We start from the raw sequence: 11,217 nt of genomic DNA, 5'->3' as shown, positions 1-11,217 counted from the left end.
TGGGTGGGGAGGTGGCGACCAGCTCCTGTGGAATGTCCTCGAGGTCCAGGTCGTCATAGAGGAATCGTTCTCTTCAAAGTCAGGGTCCTGGGATGAGTCTACGTAGTACTCCACGTCATCCTTGATCTTTCGGATGGCGTCAACCAGGATGGAGTCATTGTCCAGCATGCGCAGAATGGTCTCCAGCATGCGTACATGGTAGCGGTGTTTTTCGATGTGCCGCTTCAAGCCCTCAATCCGGTCCTGCTTATCCTTGTCGCCCTTCTTCTTGTGTGTCTGTACCGACAGTGACTCCACCTCATTCTCAAACTGGTCCACCTGCATATTTAGGGTGTCAATGGTGTTCGTGAGCCACTGGCCAACCTCTTCCTTCTCCTTCTGAGCAGGGTCCACCTTCTGAGCCAGACCTAGGCCCCCCTTGCTATAAGCTTTGGTTTTGGTCTCTCATTCCACAACTTTGAACCGTTCCATTTGCGTTTCAATGAGCTTGCGGTTTTCGATAAGCTGCCTTTTGTCCTTGATCTCGTTGGATGCTACCCATGTCTTGATCTGGTCCCTCAGCCGTTGTAGCTTCTTAATCTCCTTCTTTAGGTCAGCCTCATACTTTTCTTTCTGGTTCGCGTTGGCTGCATTGTGGAGCTTTTGCCAAATAACTTCAAACTGCTCCACACCTTCGGACACCTTCTTGAGGCAGCGATCAATCTCACCTTGGAGTTTGCACTTGTCCTCCATCTTCCCTGCCCTACAGACGAACTCTCTTCATACTCCCTTGGAAAGGGACTTGCAGAGGCTTGCACGGCCGCTGCTGCTGAGCATATCGCTACATGCGAGGAGGGGGAGACAGAGGCGAGTGCCCGCCAGCCGCCTTTTTTTCCCCTCTTTCCTCGCGCCCCAAGCCCGGGCGCTATTGCAATAAGAGGGCACGAAAGCCGGAAGTGGGGTTGGGTTGTTGATAGAGGAAGTGGGCCTGGGATTGTTCTAGACGACCTAGTAGGGGATTCGGGGCTCAAGGGAAGGCCCGGCGGCGGCTGCCTACGCCTCCACAGAAGCTGAACAGGCCAGGTCCAAGATGGCCAATCTGATTTCTTTGTTTCTTTCTTATCCTATTGTTGATTCCAGTGAGCATTTCTTAATTTCCATGTTTCTGTGGATTTTTTGAAATTAGTGTTGCTGTTGAAATCTAGTTTTAGGCCATGGTGATTCGATTAGATACATGGGGTTATTCTAAGTTAGTGTGTGTGTGTGTGTGTGTGTGTGTGTGTGTGTGTGTGTGTGGTGAGGATGAGGTGTCAAAGTCTCCCACTATTAATGTATGGGGTTTCATGTATGATTTAAGCCTTACTAATGTTTCATTTACAAATGTAGATGTCCTTGTATTTGGGACATAAATGTTCAGAATTGAGACTTCATCTTGATGGGCTTTTCCTGTGGTGAATATAACATGTCCTTCTCTATCTCTTTTGGATTTTAGTTTGAAGCCCTATTTTGTTAGTATTAGGATAGTTACACGTACCAGCTTATTTCTGAGTTCCCTTTGATTAGAAAAATCTTTTCCAAACCCTTTACTCTGAGTTAATGTCTGTTTTTGAAATTGAAGTGTGTGTTTCTTGCAAGCAGCAGAAGTATGGGTTCTGTTTTTGTATCTATACTGTTAGACTGTGTCATTTATAGGCAAATTGAGTCCATTGATACTAAGTGATATTAATGACCAGTGATTGTTAATTCCTGTTATTTTGGGGGTTTATTGGGGGTGGTGGTACTGTGTTGTATGTTTCCCATCTTTGGGATTTGCTGGTGTGAGCTTATCTATTGTCTGTGTTTTCATGAGTGCAGCTAACTTCCTTGGGATGGAATTTTCCTTCTAGTACTAGAAGTAGGGCTGGATTTATAGATAGGTATTGTTTCAATTTGGTTTTGTCGTGGAATATCTTGTTTTATCCTTCTATGGTGCTTGAAATCTTTGCCGGGTATAATAGCCTGGACTTACATCTGTGGTCTCTGTCTAGGATCTTCTGGCTTTCCTAGTCTCCAGTAAGAAGTCCAGGGTAAGTCTGATAGGTCTGCTTTTATATGGTATGTGACCTTTTTCTTTGCTTAATATTTCCTTTCCTTAATATTCTTTCTTTATGCTATATGTTTAGTGTTTTGATTATGATGTGGCAAGGGAACTTTTGTCTGTTTGGTGTTCTGTAAGCTTCTTGTATTTTGATGAGCATGTTCTTCTTAAGTCTGGGAAAATTTTCTTCTATGACTTTGTTGAATATATATTCTGTGTCTTTGAACTGGAACTTTTCCTTATATCCCTATTATTCTTTGGTTTTGTCTTTTGATGGTGTCCCAGATTTCGTGAATGTCTTAAGAATTTGTTGGCTTTAGGAGCCAATGACCTCCGCCAGAGCAGGCCTGAGCCAGCAACCTCCACAGGAGCAGGTACAAGTGAGCAACCTCCCAGGCCTCAGCCAGTGGCCTCTACAGGACTGGGTCCCATCTAGTATTCTCTGCAGGAGCAGACCTGAGCCAGGAGAGGCCTGACCTCTCTGGGACCAGGCCTAAGCCAGCAACCTCTGCATAACCTGGCCAGAGCCTGAGCCAGTGAACTGCGTGGGATCAGACTCAAGCCAGCGACCTCCAAAGGACTGGGACCAAATCTGTGACTTTCACCAGAACAGGCCCAAGCCAGCAACATCTATAGGAACAGGTATGAGCAAGAGACCTGAGCCAGCAAACTCTGTGGGATCAGCGACTTCTATGGGAGCAGACCAGAGTCAGTGACCTCCATGAGAACAGCCCCAACCCAACAACCTCCTTGAGAGCAGGCCCAAGTGAGCAGCATCTGTGGAAACAGGCCTGAATGACCTCCTGGATTTCAGAGAGACCTCCAGGAGTGCTGAGTGACCTACGGGAATGCCAAGTGACTTCTGGAAATGTCAAGACACCTCTGAGGTGACTGAAATCATGGCCCTGACTCCACTATGAGGAGCAACCATCTGAGCCTTGGCTCTACAGACACCTGGAAGAGAAATCACCAGAGACATAGTGCCAACTATACCAATCAGAGGAAAAGATAGGTAGACAACAAGGTAAGAGCATACTCAATATCTCAAAGAGCAATATGGTACCAGCAAAAACTATTGGCTCTACAACAGCAAGACTTGCATTATGCAGACATTAAGAGACCACAGATGCCATACTAGACTAATATACCCAGCAAAACTTTCAATCACCATAGACAGACAAAGCAAATATTCTAAGACAGAACTAGATTTAATCAATACTTAGCCACAAACCCAGCCCTACACAAAGTACTAGGAGAAAAATTCCAACCCAAGGAATCAGCTACATCCACAAAAACACAAGCAATAGATGATCTCACAGCAGCAAATCCCAAAGAAGAAAAAAACACACACATAATAACATCACCAAGCCAGGTGATGGTGGTGCATGCCTTTAAAACCAGGAGGCAGAGGCAGGCAGATCTCTGCTAGTTTGAGGCCATCCTGGTCTACGAGAGCTAGTTCCAGGACAGGCTCCAAAGCTACAGAGAAACTCTGTCTCAAAAAACAAGCAAATAAATAAATAAATAACACCTCCAACTATGAAAACTAAAATAACAGGAACTAGCAATCACTGGTCATTAATATCCCTTAATGTAAACGGAGACTCCACTAGCCTATAAAGAGACACAGGCTAACAGATTGGATACAAAAACAGAATTCATCCTTCTGCGGAATACATGAAACATACCTCAACCTCAAGGACAGACAGCCTCTCAGAGTAAACGGTTGGGAAAAAATTTTTCAATTAAATCTACCTAAGAAACAAGCTGGTAAGCTATACTAATATCTAACAACATAGACTTTGAACTAAAATCAATCAAAAGACACAAAGAAGGACATTTCATATTTGGCACAGGAAAAATCCATCAAGAGGAAATCTCAATATTGAACATCTATGCCCCAAATACAAGGGCAGCCTTATTTGAAAAAAAAAACTACTAAAGCTGAAATCATACATTAAACCCCACATACTAACAGTGGGAGACTTCAGTACCCCACTCTCATCACTGGACAGGCCAACCAGGCAGAAAACTAACAGAGAAATAAAGAAACTAACAGATGTTATGATCAAATGGATTTATCAGACATCTGTAGATCATTCCATCCAAACATAAAAGCATATGCCTTCTTCTCAGCACCTCATGAAACCTTCTCTAAAACTGACCACATACTCTGTTGCAAAGAAAACCTCAACAGATAAAAAAAAATGGAATAACCCCATGCATCTTATCAGATCACTATGGCTTAAAATTAGAATCCATCAGCAACACTAATTTCAGAGTGATGGAGGAAGGTCATTGGCTAATAAAGAAACTGCCTTGGCCCATTTTATTGGATAGAACATAGATGGATGGAGTAAACAGAACAGTAATGCTGTGAGGAAGAGGACGTGAGCTCAGACTCCACAGCTCTGCTCTCTGGAGAGAGGACATGCTCCCCTCTCCCGGGCCGACGCCATGAAGCAAGCTGCCAGGTCAGACATGCTGAATCTTTCCTGGTAAGACCAATGCTACACAGATTATTAGAGATGGGTTGATCGGGATATGAGAATTAGCCGGTAAGGGCTAGAGTTAATGGGCCAAGCAGTGCTTAAATGAATACAATTTGTGTGTTGTTATTTCGGGTAAAGCTAGCCAGTGGCGGGAGCTGGGTGGCAGAATGCAACCCACAGCTCCCTACTACATCAGAGAACCCACTAAAACACGGAAATTAAACAATGATCACCTGATTCACCAATGGGTCAAGAAAGGAATTAAAGACTTTCTAAAATTCAATGAAAATGGCCATACAACATTCCCAAATTTATGACACATGAAGAAAACAGTGCTAAGAGGAAATTCCATAGTACTAAATGCCTACGTAAAAAAACTGGAAAAACCCCATATATTTAACATAACACCAGAAAACTCTATAACAAAAAGAAGTAAACCACCCAGGAGTCTAAGGTAATCTCCACAGTAATGGATCTCTTTCATTTTAATTGATATAGAGACCATTTAGATTATATTTCAAGTGACAATCTATTGACTGACTGTAGTTTTAAATATAACAAATACCTCCCCAAGGATTCAGCTACCTTCTCAGATTTTTCATGATGATGCTTGGATAGGAGAGTTGATTTCCAGAGATTTGGAGAAAAATCAAAATGTCAAGTGTTTCAATTGTGGCAAGTAAAGACACCTTGAAAGGGATTATAAGCAGGGTGTTCCTAGAAACAATGTTTTTTCTAAGCATAATCCACTCAGAACTCCCCACTCTTTTGGATTATGCAGGAGGTGTGGCAAAGGCCGGCATTGAACTAATGAATGTAGATCAACAAGAAACATTCAAGGCAAACCTCTGCCATCAAGGAACTCCTTCAGGGGCCTCTTGTAGGTTGCCATATCAAATTTGGTTCAGTCATTTCCTATCATCATGGAGGAAACTACTTTCCAATGCAATTAAAGAATGTAATGCCTATTGTATGAAACCATGCTGCTCTGGATAGTAGAACAGCTATAGGAGAGAGAACAATAAAATTCAGGAGAAATCATAAAGTGAGTATTTTGGCAAGCTTCTATAAATGAACGACGACAAGAATTAAAAATATGAGTAAATGACACTGTCATTGATGGTCTGGTAGACACAGGAGCAGATTTAACAATAATTGTACCAGAATCTTGGCATCCATTTAGCCTCCTCAGGAGGTAAATGTTCAGGTTTTGGGGATTGAAACTTTATCTCAGGTAAAACAGAGCATGAGATGTGTCAAATGTATAGGGCCAGAAGGACAGAGAGGAAAATTAAAGCCATATGTGGCTAACATAACAATGAATTTGTGGAAATGTGATTAGTTACAACAATGGAATGCTCAGATTAACATTCCGCCAATTTCAGAAACAAATCATAAATTAACTTAAGTTTCTAAGAAAAGTATTAGAAGGTATTACAAAGAACATTCACTGGCCATTCTGGTTGTACAAAACAGGACACAACATCTGCTGATTTTTCAAAGGCACCAAAGATCCTAGCGTTAAAATTGTTGACATACAAAGCTGTAGGATTTGCACAATGGCCATTAACAATAAAGAAACTGCAGGCCTTGGAACAGATGGTACAGAAGCAGACAGATAGTCAGCATATGGTAGAATAAACCAGCCCTTGGAATTCTCCTCTATTTGTTATTAAAAAGAAATCATGAGACTGGGGAATGGTAACAGATTTAAGAGCTATTAATAAGGTGATTCAGTCAATGGGCTAACTACAATCTAGAATTCCTTTGCCTTCTGTGTTGCCTAAAGGATAGCCTCTTATAATTATTGATTTAAAAGATTATTTCTTCACTATACCTTTACAAGAAAAAGACTGAGAACAATTTGCTTTCATGGTACCTACTTAAAAAATTCATAGCCTGCTAAGAGGTATCAATGGAAGATTCATCTACAGGTAATGTTAAATAGCCCCACCCTGTGCCAATATTTGGTATGACAACTGTTGGAAATGATATGTAAGCAATTTCCTCAATGTATAGTTTACCGCCACATGGGTGACATCTTATTATCTGATTGAAATGTGGATACTATAGAAAGAATGTTGAAAAAGTCAAGAAAATTTTGCCTTGTTAGAGATTACAAATTGCTCCTGAAAAGAAAATACAAAGAGGATATTCTACTAACTCTTTAGGCTATAAGATAGCTTACAAAAATTCGATTCAAAAGTTACAAATTAGGAGGGATCAATTACAGATTTCTAACAACTTTCAAGGATTGGTAGGAGACATTTTCCATCTATGGCCCACTATTGCAGTAAATTCTGATGAACTGAGTAATTTGTTCAAAACCTTGAAGGTGAAAAGAACTTAAATAGTCCCAGAAAACTGTTAGATAAAGCTGAGAGAGAATTGGTTTTGATAGAAGAAAAATTACAAGATGCACATGTGGATCATGTGGATCTGAAGCTTAACCACATTTTCATTCTGGTCATATTACTCTGTAAGCATCATCCTACAGGAATTTTAATACAGAGGAAAGATATTCTCTTAGAATGGATCTTTGGACCACATAAACTGAGTAAAAAATTAAAAACACGTGGAAAATTCTCTGAGCTGATTCTAAAAGGAAAATTGAGACTTCATCAATTAGCAGGAATAGAACCATCAGAAATGGTAGTACCTTTTAATAATGATGAAATAGCCAAACTATTGCAAGAAAGAGAACCCTTGGCACAGAGCTTGCAGTAACTTTTTGGGAGAGATTAACAACAAATATTCCAAAGCAAGAGAATTCAATTTATATAAAGAACTATGTGCATCCTTCTTCACATTGTAAAGGGAACACCAATATCTGGCATCCCAACATCCTATACTGATGTAAATAAGTCAGGAAAGATAGGTTATAAATCAGAAAATTTAATTAAAATAGATCCAAGCCCTTACAATTCTGTCTAAAATTCAAAAGTATATGCTGTTCTCATGGTATTAACGGATTTTATGAAACCTCTCAGCATAGTTACTGATTCGCAATAAGCAGAAAGAGTTGTTTTTAACATTGAAACTGCTGAACTTATACCAGATATTATAGGATTGGCTTTTTAATTTATTCAGTTACAAGAAATAATCAGAAATAGGAATCATCCCATATATAACACAAATCTGGTCCCATACAGGCCTGCCATGTTCTCTAGCACAAGGGAATGAAGAAATCAATTAATTATTGATTAGAAATCTGCTGGAAGCCTCAGAATTTTAATAAAACCCATCATAGCAATAGTAAAGATTTAAAAAAAAGAATTTTCCATCACATGGCAACAAGCCAAAGAAATTACAAGGAAATGTCTTACTTGTTCTTTATACAATCAAACTCCACTGCCAGCAGGAAGTAACCCAAAAGGTACTCAAAGGAAGAAAATCAAGTAGATCTCTGAGTTTGAGGCTAGTCTGGTCTAAATGACAGTCAAGCTTAGGCAGTGAATGAAAACATAAAGCTGGTGAACACATAATTAAACAAAGGGGCCATGTTCCAGTACCAGCAAGCAACAGAACTTGGCAGCTTCAACCTTGTTGTTCTAGCTTTAGAGTTAAGAGTAGCAGAAAGGAGTTATGGGCCTGAGGCCAGGCATGTCCCTGAATGAAGGCCTAGTAGGGAGGTCACTGCATGAAGCTGTGAAAATGAAGCCTTGGCATGGGATAAAACCGGACTTGCTGAACACAGCGGACATTGAGGACTACTAAGAAGTCAAGAACAATGGCAATGGGTTTTGATCCTACTTCATGTACTGGCTTTGGGGGGGCCTGGGCGGTTTGGATGCTCACCTTACTACACCTGGATGGAGGTGGGCGGTCCTTGGACTTCCCACAGGTCAGGGAACCCTGATTGTTCTTCAAGCTGATGAGGGAGAGGGACTTGATCGGGGGAGGGGGGGGGAAAGGGGAGGCGGTGGTGGGGAGGAGGCAGAAACCCTTAATAAATAAATAAATTAAAAAGAAAAAAAAAAGAAAATGAAGCCTTGGATAACCAAAGATGTTAGAGATGCCAGATGCATAGGATATCTGCTGAGAGCTGCTAACCAGGAGTAGAACCAATTTCCCCCCTCCCCCCAGAGAAGAAGTGTGTTACATTCAACACATCTGAATGAAATTGGAGACCTGAAGGGTATTTTGGCCGCATACACGGAGATGCAGAGTTTGGAGTTTGCACGGCTGGTTTTTGGTCTTGTTTTTTTGCCCAGTATTTCCTTGTTATGCTTCCTTCCATGCATTTTGGAGTGGCAATGCATAACCTGTAACATTATAAGTTAGAAGCATGTGATCTGATTTTGATTTTTACAGCTGATTACAGTTAAGAGATTGCCATGTCGAGCACTGCGCTGAGACTTGCAGAAGAAAGGGAGGAAGGTTATACGAGCCATGGGGTTCATGATGGGGGAACCCACAGAGACAGAGAACCTGGGCTTGCAAGAGCTCACAAATACTGGAACAACAGTTAGGGAGCCTGAATGGGACCGACTTAGGCTTTCTTCATGTGTGTGACAAATGTGTAGCTTGGTCTCTTAGTAAGGCTTCTAACAATGGGACCAGGACCACTCCTGGGCACTTAGCTGACTTTTGGTAACCTGTTCCCTACGCTGGATTACCTCACTCTGCCTTGACATAAGAGGAGGAACCTGGAACTACCTGAATTGTGTCATGTTTTATGCAAGCCCATGGGAGGCCTGCCCCTTTCTGAATGGGGATGGAGGAGTGGATGGGGAGGAGGGTAAATAGGAAAGAGGAGAGGATGAGAGGAGAGGAGGGAGGGGAAACTGGTTGGTAAGTAAAATAAATTTAAAAATATTATTTAAATAAAAAAATTTAAAAAGATATTGTCATGTATCTCAGAATAGACTTTAGACTTTGGACATTGAAATAAGTTTGAGACTGTTATAGACTATGGAAATTTCTTGAATGCATTTTTGCATTATATGTCTATAAGCCTTTGGGGATCAGGGAGTAGAATTTGGATGTTTGAAAGAAAATGGTCACCAAAGGGAATGGCACTATTAGGAGGTGTGGCCTTGTTGGAGTAGATGTGGTCTTTTTGGAGGAAATATGTCATGGTTTGAAAGGCTTTGAGGTCTTTTTCTCAACATTCACACAGTGTGACAGTCTGTCAACTTCATGCTGTCTCTGGTGAGCATGTAGCCAGCACCACAACTGCCTGGTTGCTGCCATGTTCCCTGTCATGATGATAATGGACTGAGCCTCTGAAAGTGTAAGACACTACCTCAATTACATATTTTCTTTGTAAGAGGTGCTGTGGTCATGGTGTCTCTTCACAGCATGTAAAAAATCCAAGACGTGTAGATTCCCAGGGAATCACTATCATGCATTGAGAAATACTTTTCACTCCCCAACAAGAAGCCTTCCTGTACTTTCTCACACTCCCATACTTCAGTCAGTCAACATACACTTGGTTTGTTCTAGGGACCTGGTTTTCATGCTGAACACTTTGCTTACATATACAAGACACTGAATGCTACCTGCAGCAAAATTACAAAGGGAAGATAAACCTAGAAAATTTGACAGGAAAGCAAGGAGGGACAATGAGGCACACACACAACAGAATGTGATTGTAAGCATGGAAAAGGAAAGGGAACAAGGAAAAACAGAGGAAGAAAGAAGAAAAGAATGGAAGAAATGACTGCTGACATACCTGAGACTTTTTGGTGGATTTTCTGGGCATCCATTTCCCAATTCTATGTACAGAGACCAGAAACCCTAAGGCAATGTCTATTCCAGGAAAGAAGCACTGGTTACAGGGGAGGGTATAAAAAAATTAATCATGAAGCCAGAGACCATGCTGTTCCTACAGATTCTTGGGCTGTCTCTGTTTCATGACAGTAGGAGAATTTGAAGAATTCAAAGACTGTTGATCACATGTCTCTTCTTAGGGTGCTGACTCCCAGGAAGAAAGCTCCTCTCCACCCTGACAAACATGGCTGCCACAGGAAATCCAAGCCTACACTTCCCTATAGCTCTGGATATTGTTGTGAGGCAGGGTGATCCTCAGAGGCTTACAAGGGAGCAGATGTAGCAGTTACCTGGACAATGGATCACCTCACGACTGGCTAGAGTCCCCTTCACTCAGAATTTGTGCCAGAGTCCTCATATGTTCTTTCCTTTCTTGCTCACCAGCAGACATGCTAGGAAACAGATCCGCAAGGGGCTGGCAAAAACAGGAAAGCAATTCTGCTTGATGGCAGTATTGCTCCTACAATGCCAGGGACCCTCTTCTCATTGTCACCCTCCACCTTCCTCTGAGGAAAAAAAAAGAGAAAGAAACATGTCAATGATTTGATGCCAGACTTCAAGATGACATAGACCAATCTTGGATAACTCTGGCCATGGGTGGACCTTGGAAAAGGAATGCCCAGCATACATTGTGTGGAAGCAAAGAAAATGAATCCTAGAGAATAGAATGGGGATGGGAGCATAGGATGGAAAGAGCTAGTGTAAAAGCAGAATGTGAAAGAAGGAGGGATGCATAAGGATGGACTTATGGAGGAAAAAGGAAAAGAAGAAACGAAAGAACTGACAAATATGAAGACATGTGGAAATCTGGGCATTCACCAAGCCCATAATCAGACACCAGACACCAAAAAACCATATCTTATTCCAGGAAATGAGTAGTAGGTACACATGAGA

At 41.5% G+C, this 11,217-nt stretch overlaps 1 pseudogene; it reads right to left on the bottom strand.

The window, feature by feature from the left end:
- LOC101991824 overlaps positions 1 to 732 on the bottom strand; it is a 2,222-nt pseudogene extending 1,490 nt beyond the window's left edge.
- Between the last annotated feature and the right edge of the window lie 10,485 nt (positions 733 to 11,217).

This window comes from Microtus ochrogaster, unplaced genomic scaffold, assembly GCF_000317375.1.
Source record: "Microtus ochrogaster isolate Prairie Vole_2 unplaced genomic scaffold, MicOch1.0 UNK107, whole genome shotgun sequence".
Classification (NCBI taxonomy): domain Eukaryota; kingdom Metazoa; phylum Chordata; class Mammalia; order Rodentia; family Cricetidae; genus Microtus; species Microtus ochrogaster.
Note: the sequence above shows the minus strand (reverse complement) of the source record. Positions and strands in the feature narration are given on the sequence as shown.